Source organism: Myotis myotis, unplaced genomic scaffold (genome assembly GCF_014108235.1).
Source record: "Myotis myotis isolate mMyoMyo1 unplaced genomic scaffold, mMyoMyo1.p scaffold_m19_p_6, whole genome shotgun sequence".
Classification (NCBI taxonomy): Eukaryota; Metazoa; Chordata; class Mammalia; order Chiroptera; family Vespertilionidae; genus Myotis; species Myotis myotis.
The window spans coordinates 81643251-81662653 of record NW_023416368.1 but is presented as its reverse complement, the minus strand read 5'-3'; the positions used below and the strand labels follow the sequence as shown (position 1 = coordinate 81662653).

General features: G+C 50.8%; 1 pseudogene; it reads left to right on the top strand.

Moving 5' to 3' along the window:
* The first annotated feature begins 360 nt into the window (after positions 1-360).
* Positions 361-17411, top strand: LOC118658530 (annotated as a pseudogene).
* The last annotated feature ends 1992 nt before the right edge of the window (positions 17412-19403 follow it).

Below are 19403 nucleotides of genomic sequence, written 5' to 3'. Positions count from 1 at the left end.
ATGGTTCATTTCCTTGTTCGCTCATTTACTCATTTATTTATTCATTCAGGGTGTGTTTCTTGAGCCCCTACTCAGCCAGGCACTGTTCAAGGTGGTCGGAGCTCAGCAGGGAACAAAGCAGACCAAGATCCTCCATGGGGACAAAGGCAAGAGACAATAAATGATGCAAAGAAATATAGTTAAGTGGCAGTACTTGCTATGAAGAAAAATAAAGCAAGAGCAGGGATGGGCAGTGCTGGTGGGAGGGGGGTAATTTGAAAAAAGTGATTCAAGAGGGAGATATTTGAGGGAGCCATGTGGATAACAGGAGGATAGAGTTCTAGGCAGAGGGAACAGCCATGCAAAGGTCCTGGGGTATGAATGGTGCGGAGGCCTACGGGGGATGCAGCAGGATCTGTGGGCTTTGCCTCTGAGATTGATGAAGGCCCTGGGAGGGTCTTGAGCAGAGATTGGTGAGCTGAAATTCTCCCACCTGACTCTCCCCTTGCTCCAAGGTCAGTCCCCGGAACTGGTGCTCTTCAGGTGGAGGCCGGCCGGGGCCAGGGTGGCTGCAGGTGGATTTAACTATAAGTGAGGACTCCCGAGATACTCAGAGAGCCTACCAATGGAGAAGGTGGGGGACAAAATCTGGGCACGTCTTCCACACGTGGCATCTCCATATGCTCCGGCAGGGCCGGGCTGGTGCCCAGCTGGCCTGCATTCCTGGTTCAGGTTTTGCCAGTGGAGGGACAGGTATCAGAAAACTGGAAAGCATCCTCCAAAAACAGAACAACAAAACCTCTGCTTTTCTACCTCCATGTCCCAACAGATCTTCTGCGAACGCTTTTCCTTTCTTATAAAATACCTTCACGGGCTCTTCTGATTCCAAAGCCACCACACACGCGCTCTACAAAGCCTCTCCAGAGACAGAGAAAGGGCCCTTTGTTCCCAGCCCCTGAGTTCCCTGGAATTTTCTCTCCCAGCGGCAGCAACGCACCTAGATGCTGTTGTTTTTTCACACACGGTTTTGCAATGGGCTTTTTTTCCACTTGACAATAGATGGCCCCACAGCTTTTATTTCCAGAAATTGGAAAATGAAGCGTGTCGGCCCCCGCCTCCTCACCCACCGCAGGCTGAAATTTAAGCCACGTGAACCCGGTCGGGCCTGGGTGCCAGGGGTGGGCAGACCCCAACGTGCCAGGGGCCCAGGATGAAGGAAGGTGGGGGGCTGGCTGCAAGCCAGGGGTCTTGGGAGTTAGGCAGAGGGCGGGCAACACAGGGTGCCAGGTTTCTGTCACCTCGAGTTTCCCCCACTTCCTCTCCACGCGATAGCCCCCAGCACCATCTCTTGGGCAGAGATGCTGTCTTCTTTAAAATACAATAGGACGCCCTGGCTGGTGTGGCTAAGTGGATAGAGCGTCAGCCTGCGGACTGAAGGGTCACAGGTTCAATTCCAGTCAAGGGCACATGCTTGGGGTTGCAGGCTCCATCCCCAGTATGGGGCGTGCAGGAGGCAGCCGATTCATGATTCTCTCTCATCACTGATGTTTCAATCTCTCTCTCCCTCTCCCATCCTCTCTGAAATCAATAAAAATATATTTAAAAATAAATAAGCAAATAAATAAAATAAAATACAATAGGAGGGGAAACTGAGGCCCCGAAAGGGTCAGGAGCCCAGGCCTGTGGGTTTCCAGCCTCTGCCCACAGTCATGCCCTGCCAAGAGGGTGTGCAGGGACCCCAGAGGGTTCCATGAGGGTCAGCTGCGTTGGCTCCATTTTGCAGACAAGGTGACTGAAGCTCAGAGAAGTGGCGTAACTCACCCAAGGTCACACAGCTGCCAGAGGTCGAAGTCTGTTCTCTGAAGCTTTTGCAATCAAGAACTCTGAAGCCAGACAGGCAGGCCCAGGTTCCAGCCCAGCGCCACCACTTAGGGGCTGCAGGTGGATTCTGCTGTTAAATGAGGATTTCCTGAACATTCCAGAACAGTCTGGGATTGGGGGAAATTGCTACTCTCTGGAGAATGCCAAGAAAGACTAAGTTGGGGGTGGGTGTGAATTCCAGGCACTCTCTGAGCCTCAGTTTCCCTGTCTGCAGAGTGGACACTGAGGATCCCTGTGATGCCTTTGATTGGGGCTGGGACCAAGGATGGAGGGGCACCACTGGGTGAGGATGTGGGGGGCCTGGAGGGCCTCTGCCAAGCCCGCCTGTGACCCCAGGCCTGAGCCAGCCTCACTGGGCCCATCACTCACTTGCCACCCACACCACACACCTGGGGCCCCTCTCCCCACCGGCTGGCTGCAAGCCAGGGGTCTTGGGAGTCAGGCAGGAGTCCTCGGGAGGCCTGACCAGGACTTCTTTGCAGGCTGGGGCGGGCTGTCCAGGGAGTGGGGGCGGGCACAGGGTGGAGCCTGGAGTCCCTTTGTCCCTGTAGTCACCGCCTCCAACTGAACTGATGTCTGCAACTGAACCTCTTACCCTTTCTCCCTCTCTTTATCTCCCTCTTTCTGGAAGTTTCTGAGACTGGGGGGAAAAAGGGGTCAGGCAGGGGATAGGGGGAATGGGAATCCTTCTTGAACCTCAGGCACCTGGTTAACATGGGGAGATGCCAGGGTGCCCCCCATCCATACCCAGGCACCATTTTCATACTCCCATTGCCTTCCCACATGCCCCATTTTGCACGTGAGGATAATTTCTCACCCATCCAGCTGGGAGGCCCCCTGCCCTGCTCCTGAGCTGCCCTCCTCCTTGGCTGGCAGCCCTGAGGCCCCAGGGGAAATGTAGTTTCCAGCAGGCTGGCTGCTCCGTCACCCACCCAGCCCAGGCCCAAGGCTCTGGGGGTTGGATGTAGGTAGAGACCCTGGTCTCAGCCTCCGCAGCATGAGGGAGGGTGTCCCCAGGGTCTCACACTCTGGGCTCTGGGATCAGCCCTTTCCAGGGAGTTGCTAGCCTCCGAGAGTCAGAGCTCTCAGGTCACAAAGCAAATTCAGGCTGAGCACTGGCTCCCTCTGGCTTTGGGCAGGAGGGTCTTCTGACCCCCAAAGGCTGGACCCCCCCCCCCCAAAGGCTGGACCCCAGAGGCTGGTGGTTAGTCCCCCTGAACATCCTGATGCCAGGAGGCCATGGTTCACATCCCAAACCCCCAACCCCTCCTGCTTCCCACTTCCCAGCTGTGTGACCAGACAATAAAAATGTCAAATGGTCAAATGAAATTGTAGGTGGTTTAAGGCCATAAAACTAAATAGTTGGAGAGACAGTGGCAGGAGGCCTCCTAAGAAGGTGGCACTCAGAAGGAAGAGGTTAGGGCAGGATGGGATGTCCTGGGGGGAGGGAATGAAGTGCCAGGTTCAAGGAGCTGGGGAGGGGGTCAGGGTGCAGGCTGGGGCCTAGAGGCTGCCAGGTGTGGGATTGGCCAGTGCAGGGGGTCACTTGGCCACAGGGCTAGTAGGGGTGGTTTGGGTAGGGACCTGGCTTCCCTAATCCCTGTGACATGCATGGTTTTATTTCCAGTCACTGTGGAGTAGGGGTGGGGGACATCCAGCCCTCGAAATTATTTGGTCTGGCCTGCCAAGGCATTAGGGGTGAGTTAATTAAATGCTTGACCGAATATAGCAGGCTGATTTTTAAGTTGATAATTTTGTCTGGCCTGTGAATGATGTTCTAAGTATCCAAATGGCCCTTGGCACAGAAAAGGTTCCCCACCCCTGCTGTGGCGGGACAGGGCTTGCTAGGGGTCTGGGTGGGTAGAATTACGGTGATCACAGCCCCAAAGGCCTCCCAGGGACTCCCCCTTCTCGACAGTGGGCCCTCCGCCCAGGATCAGAGCTCAGCTGGGGTTGGGGCTCAGCCAGGGTTGGGGGCTCACTTGGGGTTGGGGCTCTCAGCCTGGCTGTACTTCCTGGCCCTGGGAACACTGTCCCTGAAGCCCCTGGGTCATCCGGCCCCTGGTGCCTTGAGTTCAGGCCCACGCAGGCCAGTGGGAGGCCCACGCAGGCAGGGTTAGGGGCTGGTATATGGAAAATCCCCACTAGTGCCCCCTGTCTGGCTGCTTCTGCCCCAACCCACACGCTTCCCATGACCTGGTGACAGATGGCTAGAGCTCCCGGGACCACAGAGGCCTCGGGGTCCTGAGGTGCAGTTGTATGTGGGGACCCCCGTGGATAGCATCCTTCTCTGGCCATATGATGAAAAGCAGACCTGAACCAGAGGCCCAGAAGCAGGTGGGGAGGGGCAGCGATGGCTGCAGTCCTGGCCCATCAGAAGCTGTCAGGAGGAGGCCTCCTGGAGCCTTTCTGACTCAGCCCCAGGGCAGTAAAGCCCCTCCTGGCTCCTCTGGGGATCTCAAATGGTGTTGAGCAGCAACTCCTTCCAGAGCAGAGCCATCCTGCTTGAATCCTTCCCTTGACAGGGAGCTCATTCCCTCTGAAGACAGTACCAGTGAGCACTCCCGGTGGCTCTAGCACAAGCCAGTGTAGAGGGGAGAGACTGAGGCTCTGAGAAGGGCAGTCCCAGCCTCAATCCCTCAGTAAAAGGCAGGACAAGTCTCCCAACCCAACATGTTGCAGACATAGCAGCCAGATTTTGATCACAGACCCGGACTAGGCAAAGCCCTACAGCCCTCCACAGAGACCTCACTGGGGGTTTGAAATCCTCTCTTCCAAGCGCTCTTGCTCTTCCAGCTTTTCTGTCCTCAAAGGGCCGCCAGCCCCGCAGGGGGTGTGACAGTGTGGGCAAAGCTATGATGGGGGACACCAAGCAGCTGTGGGAGCCCCTGGAGCGATCTGATCTGCCTGGGAGGGGCGGGGAGGCATTGGGGGAGGAGTCTGTACTGAACCTGAAAGATGACCGGAAATTAACAAGGGGCAGGGAGCAGAGTGTTGCTGGCAGAGCAGCTTGTGTTGCTGGAGACCCCTTAGTGCAGCGGTTCTCAACCTGTGGGTCGCAACCCCTTTGGCGGTCGAACGACCCTTTCACAGGGGTCGCCTAAGACCATCCTGCAGATCAGATATTTACGATTCATAACAGTAGCAACATGACAGTTATGAAGTAACAACGAAAATAATTTTATGGTTGGGTCACAACATGAGGAACTGTATTTAAAGGGCCAGAAGGTTGAGAACCACTGCCTTAGTGCATTCAAGACGCCGAGAAACTCCGAGAGACTTGTGGCAAAGACCTCTTCTCTGGACCTCGGTTTCCATGTCAGCAGGGTGGCTGGGGGAGGAAGGTTCTAGTCTTGGCCATAGGCCCAGGACACAGTGACATGAAGACCGACAGCATCATGAGTTATACTTTAATAAGTTACCAGATATTTCCACCTGCCAAGGAGTGAGCCATGAGGAGATTTGGGTCAGCCTCTTCTGTGACTAGGCCTGGGACTAGCTCGTGGGACTCCAGGCAGCGTGACCATCCTCACAGAAGTGATTTCTTGTCTGGGAACAGGGAAGGGGATACCTGGGAGCTGGGCCGTGGGCCTGCAGCAGCCTCCTTCTCTCTGGCCTCCCTGCCTCTGCTCTGCTCCTAACAAACTGCTCCTTTTGAAACCTCGCATGGCTCCCTGTCGCCCTAGTGCTAAATATTCCAGATGTGGCTCGATGTCGCCTGCCTCAGCACCAGTCCCGACCTCATCTCCTGCACATGAACACCCAGCCTTGCAGAATTTCCTCCAGTTTCTCCATTCCTTGCTGCCTCAGGGCCTTTGCATGGGTTGTTCCCTCTGCCTAGAATGCTCCTCCCTCCTTCTGTTTACTTTGAGAACTGTTTGGGGCTTTAGCTCACAGATCACATATCCAGGAAGTCCAGACCAGGTCACACTCTCCTCACTGTGCACATTATAATTGTATTAGGGGCCCAGCGCACAAATTCACGCACCTTGAAAGGAGCTGTGGGCCACGAAGCCGCGGTGGGCACAGGGACGGGTCTTGACCCATCCTCTGCGGCCCCTGGTCCCCTGTCTGCTGGCAGCCCCGCTCCCGCTGCCACCGCTCCCACACGCTGATGGCACCAGCCCTGCTTGCACCCACTGACAATGCCGAATGATAGGGACCAGCGCTGGCTGCAGGTGCGAGCCATGGCCAATGCCCACCATTTTCCACGCTCTGCTGCCTGCTGCCAATGCCTGCCATGTCCCACATGTGCCTCCTGGTGGTCAGTGCACATCATAGTGACCAGTGTTTGGTTGTTCGGTTGTTCTGCCGTTTGGTCTATTTGCATATTAGCCTTTTATTATATAGGATGTTCACTTACAAGCTTCCATATGTATCATCTATCTCACCCACTTGCTCCTTGCAGTATACCTGGGGCCTGATACATAGCATAGACTGAAGGAATGTGTATTAACTCAGGGACTGAATGAGGGGTGGCATCTGGCAGAAGTGAAGGTGAGAAAGCTTGAAATTCAGCTCACCTGCCCCTCCACACCGCCAAAGAACCCCTGGTGCCTCCCCTTGCCACAGAACCCACTTTGAGAACCAGTAGCCTAGGTCAGCCTTTTCACTGTATGGAAGAGTCAATGGTATGCCCAAAGCTACACAAGCTAAAGGCTGCAGGGGAGGCCAGGTTGGTAACTCTAGTCCCCAACTTCCTGCAACACCCCATCGGATCTTGCAGCGGCCATTAGGGGAGTCCCACAGTTTGCTTTCAGATGATGGTCTGGCTCCTGGGACCAGACACCCTGGGTCACCTGATGGCAGGTGTGAGGGCTGCACTGAGTTGTGCCACAGCTAGAGGTATATTCCCTTCTCCTCCCTGGTGTCATCTTATCCACACCTTGAGAGACCAGCTGTGCTCCACCCTAAACCTGCCGGTCAGCTGCTTGCTGCACCAGCACGCTGCCCCCAGGTAAGGCTCTTGGGGCAAATGCATCAGATGCCCCTGGGAAAGGCCTGCTGACTGCAGTTCCAGGGGCCTTTCTGGGAACCGGGTGGAGCTTCCTGGACCCCAAAGCACCCTAGAGTCCTCATCCTTCCCAGGTTTGGATTTCTCCAGCCCTGTCTGGTGGGAAAAGAGGACTTGGGATGCAGTGGGGTTTGGTTTGGTTTGGGTTGGTTTATTATCCTGATCTTTGTGGTGTCCCATCACCGTGGCATTCTTCAGACCTTTTCTACATATTTTGGGTTCAACTTGGGTGGGATCTCAGTGCTGGTCTCCCAGTGCCCCCAGCCCCGCCAAGGACCTCTCTGTCTCCTAGGAGGGGCTGCCATAAACCCAAAGCCCAACCTGGAAAAGAGAAACTGTTTTCATTGTAATTACATTTCTATGTATTAACCTTCTGTGCCCAGCCCCAACCCTCCCGCACAAAGTAGGGGATGGTCCGAGTCCAGCCTTCTTTCCCCGCCTGCCTCGGGAAGTCTCCCTAAAGGCCTGTCTTTTCCATCTCTTTCTAGAAATGTTGGTGTGAACTTGTAATTCCACATTCTTCTCCCTTATTTATTTTTTTAATATACATTTTTATTGATTTCAGAGAGGAAGGGGGAGGGAGAGAGAGAGAGAAACATCAATGATGAAAGAGAATCATTGATTGGCTGCCTCCTGCACACCCCACACTGGGGATCAAGCCCACAACCCGGGCATGTGCTTTGACTTGGAATCGAACTGTGTTGGCTCATAGGTCAACACTCACCCACTGAGCCACACCCACCAGGCCATTCTGCTCCCTCTTAATCACAAAAGGCCTCCTGCGAGGTCCTCAATTGGAGGTCCACACGGCTCTGCCCCACAGAAAGAGCCTGCCAGCCTCCATTGTCAGGATTTAAAACAACTTTATTGGGGTGTAATTTACATCCCATACAGTTCATCCATTTAAAGCATATAATCCAATGATTTTTTTGCCATGTTACATTATTTTTTAAATTGTGGCCAAATATATATATGATATAAAATTTGCCATTTTGATCATTTTTTTTAAATATATTTTATTGATTTTTTACAGAGAGGAAGGGAGAGAGATAGAGAGTTAGAATCATCGATGAGAGAGAAACATCCATCAGCTGCCTTCTGCACATCTCCTACTGGGGATGTGCCCGCAACCGAGGAACATGCCCTTGACCGGAATCGAATCTGGGACCCTTCAGTCTGCAGGCCGACACTCTATCCACTGAGCCAAACCGGTTTCGACCATTTTGGTCATTTTTAAGTGTGCAGTTCAGTGACATTAAGTACAGTCACACAGTTGTGCAAACATTGCCGCCATTTTCAAAACGTTTTTATCACCCCAAACAGAAGCTCTGCACTCAGTAAGCAAAAACTCCCCTTTCAACCCTCCCAGCCCCTGGCAACCTCTAACCTACTTCCTATCTCCATGAATTTACACATTCTCGTTTCGTAGAAGTGGAATCATACATATCTGCACTTCTCTGTCTTGCTAATTTCATTGAGCATAATGTCCTCGGGCTTCGTGTCAGAATTTCCTTCCTTGGGAAGGCTGAATAACATTCCATTCTATGGATGGACCACACTGTATTTGTCCATCATCTGTTGATGGACAGCTGGGGTGTTTGCAACTTCTAGCTGTTGTAATGATGCTGCTGTGAACATGGGGGTGTGGACATCTGTTCAGGTCCCTGCTCTCCATTCCTTTGTGTAGGTGCCTAGGAGTGAAATCGCTGGGTGATATGGTAACCCTCTGTTTAGCTTTTTGAGGACCCCCAAACTTTTTTCTGCCACATACTATGTAATTTTTATATATATATATATATTTTTTTTTATTGATTTTTTTACAGAGAGGAAGGGAGAGAGATAGAGAGTTAGAAACATCGATGAGAGAGAAACATTGATCAGCTGCCTCCTGCACATCTCCTACTGGGGATGTGCCTGCAACCAAGGTACATGCCCTCGACCGGAATCGAACCTGGGACCTTTCAGTCCGCAGGCCGACACTCTATCCACTGAGCCAAACTGGTTTCGGCACTATGTAATTTTTTATTTTCTAGCAGCCACATTAAAAAGAATAGGAAGATACTAGTAAAATTAATGTTAATGATATATTTTATTTTACCCAGTACATCCAGAGCATTATCTCAGTATATTAATTAATATAGAAAATTATTGATATATATATTTTTCAATCCTCACCTGAGGATATGTTTTTATTGATTTTTTTGAGAGTGAGGAAGGGAGAGAGAGAGAAACATGATATGTGAGAGAAACATCAATCAGTTGCCCCCACACATACCATATGAGCTTCTCCCTCTCTCTGCTTCCACCCCTCCCTTCCAGTCTCTCTAAAAATCAATGGAAAAACATCCTCTGGTGAGGATTAACAACAACAACAACAAAAATGTCCATATTGCCCTGGCTGGTGTGACTCAGTCGGTTGGGTGTTGTCCCATGCACCAAAAGGTTGCCAGTTTGATACCTGGTCAGGATACATGCCTGGGTTGTGGGCTCAGTCCCAGGTGGGGGGCATTTGGGAAGCAGCCAATCAATGTTTCACTCTCACATTGATGTTTCTTCCTCCCTCTCCATTCCTCTCTCTCTCTCTCTCAAAAAAAAAAATCAATAAAAATATTATTTTAAAATCAGACATATAGATCAATGGAGCAGAATAGAGAGACTATAAATAAACCCATGCCTTTATAGTCAATTAATATTTGACGAGAAACTAAGATGGCGGCATAGGGAAACACCGAAATTGCTGCCTCCTACAACAACTTCAAAACGCAATAAAAAGACAAAACGGACAGCACCCAGAACTTACAGGAAGGCTGGCGGAGTGTAAATTCTACAACTAGAAGGAAAGAGAAAAGCACATTGAGGGTCAGGAGCTGCGGAAGTAAAGTGCAAAGGTACGGAGGCTCGAGAGTGCGCGGAAAGGGGCTGGTACCTGAGGACGCGGCTGTCTCTTTGAATCAGGAGGGAGTCACAAGCTCCCGACTGCTCTGAACTCTGGTTCCGGGAAGTCTCTGGGGACCCAGGACTCATACGGGGAGAAACTGGACTGTCTGGCAGCAGGCAGAACTTGGAACTCAAGGGCAGCTCTCCCTCAGAGGTGCTTGCAGCAATTAAATTATCAGGACACTGAGACGCGGGCCCCTTAGAGCAGGGCTGAGAATCTGCCATAGTTCCTTGCTCCGCCCTTTGATTCCCTGAGACCCCGCCCCACCCAGGCTGCAGCAGAGGCTTTTGCATATGAATGCCCTGGCCCTTTGCAACCTGAAAATTACCTAACAAACTGCAGCTGGACCACAGACTCAGAACTTCCAAGAGAAGGCCCAAGGCCCCACAGCAGCTTGCATTGCTTCACAGCTGTGCCTCATCAGGGCACCTCCAAACTCCAAAAAAGGAAGGGGAATCTGCAGTTCTCTTCATAGCTCCTGCTGGGTAACCACCAAGAGCCAGTGTACCCAGTGGTCAGAGGGGGACCATCCGGATTACAACTCCTCAGATCCATAAGGGACACACCCGGGGGCAGACTCAGTGAGCACCAAAGCCCCACTGAAGCAAGTCTTGCCCCAGAAGGGTCTCTTCAGCACAGAAGTTCTCCCACTGCAGACACAGCCAATTCTCACTGCCAATTGGCCTGGAGGTCAATTCCTCCCAGTGATCCTACAACAATCAAGGCATAAAACTACAACAAGACTGTGCACAAAGCCCACAAGGGGGTGCACCAAGAGTGTCCACCTCAGGTAACGGGGGAGGCTGAGCCACTGGGCCCTACAGGACACCTAGCACACAAAACCACTCTACCAACACAGGGAAGCATAAAAAATGCGGAGACAAAGAAACAGGTCACAAATGACAGAAATGGAGGAAAGCAAACGACTGGATATAGAGTTCAAAACCACGTTTATAAGGTTTTTCAAGAATTTTATGGAAACCACCGATAAATTTAGTGAGACCCTCAAGAAATCTAGTGAGACCCTCGAGGATATGAAAAAGGACCAACTAGAAATTAAGCATACACTGACTGAAATAAAGAATAATATACAGAGATCCAACAGCAGACAAGAGAATCCCAAGAATCAAGTCAAAGATTTGAAATACAAGGAAACAAAAAATACCCAACCGAAAAAGAAAAAAGAAAAAAGATTCCAAAAATACAAAGATAGTGTAAGGAGCCTCTGGGACAACTTTAAGCGTACCAACATCAGAATTATAGGGGTACCAGAAGAAGAGAGAGGGCAAGATATTGAAAACCTATTTGAAGAAATAATGACAGAAAACTTCCCCTACCTGGTGAAAGAAATAGACTTACAAGTCCAGGAAGCGCAGAGAACCCCAAACAAAAGGAACCCAAAGAGGACCACACCAAGACACATCATAATTAAAATGCCAAGAGCAAAAGACAAAGAGAGAATCTTAAAAGCAGCAAGAGAAAGAAACTCAGTTACCTACAAGGGAGTACCCATACGACTGTCAGCTGATTTCTCAACAGAAACCATGCAGGCCAGAAGAGAGTGGCAAGAAATATTCAAAGTGATGAATAGCAAGAACCTACAACCAAGATTACTTTATCCAGCAAAGCTATCATTCAGAATTGAAGGTCAGATAAAGAGCTTCACAGATAAGAAAAAGCTAAAGGAGTTAGTTCATTACCACCAAACCAGCATTATATGAAATGCTGAAAGGTATTCTTTAAGAAGAGGAAGAAGAAAAAGGAACTTTTACCATTTGCCACAGCAGGGATGGAACTGGAGAGCGGATAAATACCACGTGATCTCACTCATTTGTGGAATATAATGAACAACATAAACTGATGAACAAGGACTGATCCAGAGACGGAGAGGCATTGATTGGACTGTTGGGCCTTGGAGGGAAGGTAGGGGAGGGTGGGGGTAAGGGGGAAAGATCAACCAAAGGACTTATATGCAAGCATATAGGCCTAATCAATGGACATGGACAACGGGGGGGTGGGGGGGAGGGCATGAGCGGGGGTGGGGGGTAGGGGGTAACGTGGGGATAAGGACACACATGTAATATCTTAATCAATAAAAAATATTAAAAAAATATTTGACAAAGGAGGCAAAAATATACAATGGGTTAAAGATAGTCTATTCAATAAATGGCGTTGGGAAAAATTAGATAGATATATGCAAAAAAAATGAAACTAGACCACATTTTCATTTTTTAATCCTGACCCGAGGATATTTTTCCATTGATTTCTAGAGAGAGAGGAAGTGGGGAGGAGGAGGAGAGAGAAAGATCAATTGGTTGCCTCCTGCATGCACCCCAATCAGGGCTGGGGAACCTACAACCAAGGTACGTGCCCTTAACTGGGAATTGAACCCGAGAACCTTTGGTCCAGGGCTGACACTCTAACCACTGAGCAAACCAGCCAGGGCTAGGTCACCTTCTTACACCACACACAAGAATAAACTCAAAATGTATAAAAGAAAAAGAATGTGTTAAAGACTTGAATGTTAAACTTGAAGCCATAAAAGTCCTAGAAGAAAACACGGGCAGTAAAATCTCGGGCATTTCTTGTAGCGGTATTTTTTTCTGATATATCTTCTTGGGCAAAGGAAACAAAAGAAAAAATGAAGGACTTCCAGGCAGATGGTGGTGTAGGTAAACACAGTGCTCGCCTTCTCCCACAACCACATCACAATTACAACTGAACTACAGAACAGCCGTCATTCAGAACCACCTGAAACTGGGCTAAGTGGAAGTCCTGCCACTGTGAAGTTAAAGAAGAAGCCACATCAAGACCGGTAGGAGGGGTGGAGACACGGGAAGGCTGGTCCCACACCCAAGTTTGGCAGAGAAATATCAAGAGAGATATTGGGCTGTGGAGGTTTCCCTCCGAAGTGAGGGGTCCAAGCTCCACACTAGGCCCCCAGCCCAGTGCCAAGAAGAGAATTCCCCATATTCTGGCTGTGAAAACCAGCAGGGATTGTGGCTGAGTGGGATGGAGGCTGCTGGAGTCCCGGGCATCAAAGGTTTCGGTCTCTTCCCAGGTGGGGTGGGGCGGGGGGTGTGATCAATGTTATGCTCTCACACCAATGTTTCTCTCTCTACCTCTTCTTTTCTTTCTGAAAATCAATACAAACATTTTTAAATGTTTATTTAAAAAATGGGCTAAGGACCTGAATAGACACTTCTTCAAAGAGGACATACAGATGGCCAATAGACATATGAAAATATGCTCAACATGACAGATCATCAGAGAAATGCAAATTAAAACCACAATGAGATATCACCTTACACCTGCCAGAATGGCTCTCATCAATAAACCAACAAACAATGTTGGCAAGGATGTGGAAAAAGGGGAACCCTTGTGCACTGTTGGTGGGAATGTAGATTGGTGCAGCCACTGTGGGAAGCCACATGGAGACACCTCAAAAATTTAAAAATGGCCCTAGCCAATTTGGCTCAGTGGATAGAGCATGGGTCCAGGGACTGAAGGGTTGTGGGTTCAATTCCGGTCAAGGGCACGTGCCTGGGTTGCAGGCTCTATCCTTGTCCCCTGTCAGGGCAAGTGCAGGAGGCAACCAATAGATGTGTCTCTCTCACATAGATGTTTCTCTCTGTCTCTCCCCATCCCTTCCACTCTCTCTAAAAATCAATAGAAAAATATCCTTAGGTGAGGATTTAAAAAATTTTTTAAATTGAACTGCCTTATGACCCAGCAATTCCATCAAGTGTCCATCAATAGGTGAGTGGATAAAATAGCTATGGTTCATTTACACAATGGGATACTACTCAAGTCATTAAAAAAAAAAAAAAAGGAGAAAATTAGAAAATGTTATCCTTTATGACAGCATGGATGGACCTGGAGAACATTATACTAAGTGAAATTAGCCAGTCAGAGAAAAAGTGCTATGATTTCACTCATATGATTTCACTCACATGTGGAATCTAATGAACAAACTGAACTAACAAGCAAGATAAAAACAGATTCATAGATGGAGAATAGGCTGACAGCTCTGGAGGAGGGGGCCTGAGAGGGTTGGAGGGATTGAGCAAAAAAGAAAGAGCAAGAACTCAGGGACACAGACAACAGTGTGGTGGTTGCGGAGGGGAGCGGTGTGGGTGGAGGTGGAGGAGAATAGAGTGGGGATAATTGGTGATGGGAAAAATATATGTCTTTAAAAATAAAGTGAAAAAAATACTGTCAGATCAGTTTTAAATAAATTATGATTCATATAAATAATTTATTTCTTAAAAATTCTAGAGCGCCTGACCAGCGTAGCTCAGTGATTGTTGACTTATGAACCAGGAGGTCTCGGTCTGATTGCCGGTCATGGGGCGTGCAGGAGACAGCCAATCGATGATTCTCTCTCATCACTGATGTTTCCATCTGTCTCTTCCTCTCCCTTCCTCTCTGAAATCAATAAAAATATATTTCTAAAAAATTCTAGAGCCATGAACACCGTCCAATAGAGGTACAGTGCAAGCTACACGTATAGTTAATATTTTTCTAGTAGCTACATTTTCATATGAAGTTTTGGCAATCTGGAGTATATTTTATGAAATTAATTTAATAATATACTTTCTTTAACCCAATAGATCTAAACTAGTATTATTTTGATGTGTGATCAATATAAAAATTATTGAGATATTTTTATACTCTTTTTCATCCTAAGTCTTGGAAATCCGATGTGTATTTTATGGCAGCTCACCTAATGCTGACACCCACTGTTCATTTTAGATACTTGATCTGTACTTAGACTCCATAAAACATACGGTGGAAAAGCAGATTTTTACATCCCGGGTGTTCCAAATGTTCTTACATCTTTTCCAATCATTGAATTGGGAACCAGACATTATTTCTGGTTTGTTTTTACTTTTTTTTTTTTTTTAACACCAAGCAACTTACAGGGCTACTGCTTTTTACTTTTTATTTGAAGTTGTTCTCAATTTACAGAAGAGAATATATGTCTTTAAATGTAAATGAGCATTAACTCCATTCCTGGGACACCACAGCCACATTTCAAGGGCTCAGTAGCCATACTGGGCTAGTGGCCAGTGAATGGGATGGTGCGAGGTAGAACAATTCCCTGATCACAGAAAGTTCTATCAGACAGTGCCAGGCTGTAGATTTGAGCTCCACTTACTAAGTGGGAGAGAAGTTTAGGGTTACATTCAGAGGGGAGAGTTGAGGTTCTTGATCATAATGGCTCTAGCTGTGTGTACTCAGGCAATAGACAGCTGTCTCTCTGGGCCTCAGTTTTCTCACCTGTGAAATGGGCAGCTCCAGGGCTGCAGACCCAAGGTCGTAGATTTCCTCTCTAGTGGTTGTGGTCCTGGGAAGACTTCATGACCACTCCTGGGGACAGGAAGGACTGGGATTGGAGGGCAATTAGCCAGGACAGGCCCAGAGGAGCTATTTTTGAGCACTCAGTGACTGTGAAACACCAAGTGAATATAAAATCAAGTTCACACTGGCATCTCTAAGCACCGTCTTTGCTCTCCCTGCAGACAGGCCAGGCTCTCTTTCACCTCCAGGCCTTTGCATTGGTTGTTCCTTCTGCTAGGAACACTCTTCCCCTGACTCCTACTCTACCTGGTGAGTTCTTACTTAACCTTCAAACCCAATCCCACTGTGTCGCTCTCCGACAGAGCCTCAGATTTAAGCCTCTTGTAACCAACTCTGTCTTCTCCAGACCAGAGAAGAGTCTGGGAAAGTCGAGAAAGGGCAGGGTCAACGTGGGACCTGAGAGCTTTGGGACCTCTCCCACCTTCCCTGGGGACCCTCCCCGGGTAGAGAAACCGTCATGTTGCCTAAGTGCCAGGAGAAAGCGGACTCGGGTCAGACGGTCTTCCTTGGAATTCCAGCTCCGCCACTTCGTAACTCTGCATCATTGTCCTCCGTTTTCTCATCTGTAAAACAGGAGTCATACCAGTGCCTACCTCAGGACTCGGGGATATTAACCTTGGTGGCCCACGTGTGCCCCCTCGGCATGGGTTATTTTTATCAGTGATACTGTCTCCACTCTCCCTCCTCCCAGCTGCTCTGACCCATGGACACGATGTCCCTGGCACCATTAGCTCCCTGGGGGGCTGTTACAGCTGCTTTTGGCCTTGTGCTTCTTCTCCTACCTGTGTGTGTCCCCCGAGCCCATGTGGTCCTCTGAGTCGACAATGGCCTCTCTCACCACAGCTCCTAATGGGTGGGCAGGGCCAGTATCCTCTGGGGGGAGCGGGGATCCAGCCAGGCCACCTTGGGGGGGCCTCCCACCCACCCACTCCTGCTTCTCCTGCTGTGGACATGGACATTCAGAACCCCGCTGCTCAGAGCTGTGGCCTGGCATAGCTGACTGCCACTCGGCCACCAACCACAGCATGTACCCTCAGGTGGGCGCGGCCCTCGTGCATCCTAGAAGCTAGCTGCTGACCGCAGGCCCAGCTTCCTCCTTCCCTGAGGCCGACCAGCCAGTGCTGTGTCTGGTTTAACATGAAACTGCCTTGGCTACTGCCCACAACTGAGGGCCCTGAATGGGTACTTCAATCTCCCACGTCCTACTCACAGACTCGGACATCTTCGGGCGGTATGGCTGGCTGGAGCCATGGCCTGGCCAGCCGGTCAACGCACCGGTCAGCCTCTCAGCTAAGACCGAGCTGGTGGCCTGGGTAGTGTCCGACTGGAGGAAGGATTCAACCAGATGCTTTAAATTCATCTCAAAGTGGACGTGGATGGGCGCTCCCACAAGCTTCTGCCACAGGCATTCACGACCTAGTGCCTGTCTCAGTACAAGTGTGACCTGGCTTTGCAGAACTTGCACCCCAACTACATCACAGAGAAGCTGGGGAAGCATGCCCTGCCGGCCTGGACCATGCCCATGGCGTTTTGCCCCAGCAGGAGGAACAGCGAACAATTCCTGCCACCCAACACCTTCGTCCACATGGACAACTTCCAGAGCCCCAAGGAGCTGGTCCAGGATCTGCTGGCCCTGGACAAAGACCACGTCGGCTCCCTGAGCTACTTCCACTGGCGGGAGATGCTGCAGCCTTGATCCTTCAGCTGGGCCCTGATGCTGTGCAAGGCCTGCTGGCGGCTGTAGCAGGAGCCCACCTACCAGACAGTGACCAGCATAGCTTCTTGGTTCACATGGGCCGACCAGCCTGGGGCCTCACGTGCCAGCACTTCTGCTTTAAGGAACCTCACCTGACAGGGGCCTCACCCACTGGGGATGCGGAGAGGGAGTATCACGTGCTGGGGCCCTCACCTCCCAGGAATCTCACCTCCTGGAGACCTTGGTTGTTGATCTCACTTACCTGGGACTTCACCTACTGGGCACCTCTGCTGCCAAGAATCTGGGCTCCGGGGCCTTAACCTGCCAGGGGCCTCCGGGGTGGGTGTCTCAGCTGCTGGAAATGTTGGCTTCTGCGGACTTCACCTACCAAGGCGCTCACTGCCGTGGCCCTGCTGGGTCTGCTTGGAGCTGGGTAACTGCCTGTGGGGCAGGCAGGCAGGCAGGTAGGCGGGCAATATTGGCACCATTTTCCAGATGGGAACGTTCTGATAAAAACTGATGTGTCCTCCCCTATTCTAGAACAGCGGTTCTCACCCCAGGGCGACTCTGCCCCCCACCCCACCCCACCACCACCACCACCACACTCGGCAACGTCTGGAGACATTTGTAGTTGTCAAGACTTGGGGTGGGCTGATAGCATCGAGTGGGTAGGAGTCAGGAATGCTGCTCAGCAGCCTGCATGGCTCCCAGACCCAGAATGGTCGGCTACAAATGTCAAGAGGTGTAAATCCCATTGAGAGCAAGCTCTTCAGGCAGAGTGGGGAGAGTAAGGCCCAGAGGGACTGGAAAGCGGGGGCCAGGCTGTCTTGGGGTTAGTGTGGGCAGGGCTGGCACAAGGGCAGGGCCCACCCCTCAACGGAGAGCGGGGAGAAGAGTGTGAAGCTGTGTGTGACACGTGAGCACGCAGCATGGCTGTGTGTGGCTGGAGTGTGACAGAATGTGTGATCCTGGGTCTCTTTCTGTTGTTGTTGTTAATCCTCACCGGAGGATATTTTTCCATTGATGTTTTTCAGAAAGAGTGGAAGGGAGAGGGAGAGACTGAAACATTGATGTGAGAGAGACATCAATTGGTTGCCTCCTGCACGCACCCCGACCAGGGCAGGGGAACCTGCAACTAAGGTACATGCCCTTGACCACAATCGAACCCAGGACCCTTTAGTCTGACACTCTATCCACTGAGCCAAACTGGCTAGGGCTTGTGTCCTTTTATTTTCGAATGAGTGGTGACTTTGAGGGTGCCCCTCTCTGAGTGTGCAGTTCTGAGTGTGAATGACAACTGAGTGTGTAAGCATGTGGGCTGTGGGTCTACGTGTGATCCTGTCTGCTAAGCCCCATGTGGGTGGCAATCTCTGCGCAGTGTGTGTGTGTGTGTGTGTGTGTGTGACATGAGTTGAGAACCCCTGCCCAGAGGTCTGGGGGGGCAGCTCTGTTTACATTTCAATTATTTGGCGGGCTAAGCCAGAGCTCTGTGGTTGGGATGCTGGATCTGGGTGGGAGACGGGAGGCTGAGGTCCCTGGAGGCTGGGAAAGTGTGTGTGTGTGTATATATATATATATGGGCGTATACACACACACCCTGAGGTAGCCACAACCCAGACTCCAAAGCCTGCTGTATGTCCTGAGCGCAGCAACGTCCCTCTTTTGAAGCTCAGAGCCAGCTACAATGGGGAAACTGAGGCTCAGCTTCTGCAGTGTCTGGGAACCCCAGCCTCTGCCACACTGGGCTGAGTCAGCCCAAACAGTGGAGAAATACGCCACCCCAAACCTCAGAGTCAGAGTACTGCGGGGGCAGGCAAGGGCCCCAGTCAGCCTCCATCCTGAAATTGCCTTCTAAACAGACCACCCACTGGCTGGGTGGGGCCTGGCTGCCAGCCATGCTTTTGGAGCTCCGTGTAAGTCCTTCCTGTTAGCTGCCTCAAGTTTCTCTAGTTGCAACCAGAGCCCTGGGGAGGTGCCTGCCTGACTAGGTGATCCTTCTTGGGGCAGTTTTTGACTCGAGCCTTCCAGCTTCTGGACATGGATTGGGTCTGGGATGGATGTGGTGGTTAGAGGGTGGTCCTGAACTCGGATGTGCAGGAGGGAAGGGAGGGGGCCCGTCTAGGGAAACAGCAAAGGGGGGGAAGGGGATGTTCCCTTGGGAGCCCCCAGCCTGAGGGGCTGGAGGGGAAGAGTCCACACCCTCCGGTCTTTTGGGCGCCAGCCCTCTTCTTGCAGCACCTACCCCCTCACCCGTCCCTCTTCAGACCTTGGGACCCACGGATCCCTCCCCCAGCTCTGGGAATTCAAAACCCTGTGCCCTTCCTCGGCCTGCCAAACGTCAAGGTGACACTGCAGGCAAATCTAAACACCGCCCAGTGCTTTTTCCATCCTCCACGGGGGCTCCTCATAAATCCCCCCTGGAACTCGGGCCAGGGTTTTTATGGGCCAGGACCTCGATCCCTCGGGACCAGCTCTGCCCCAACAGGCGCCAGCTTGGGGTTGGATGGGGCTGGCGCCCTCCCCAGACCCAT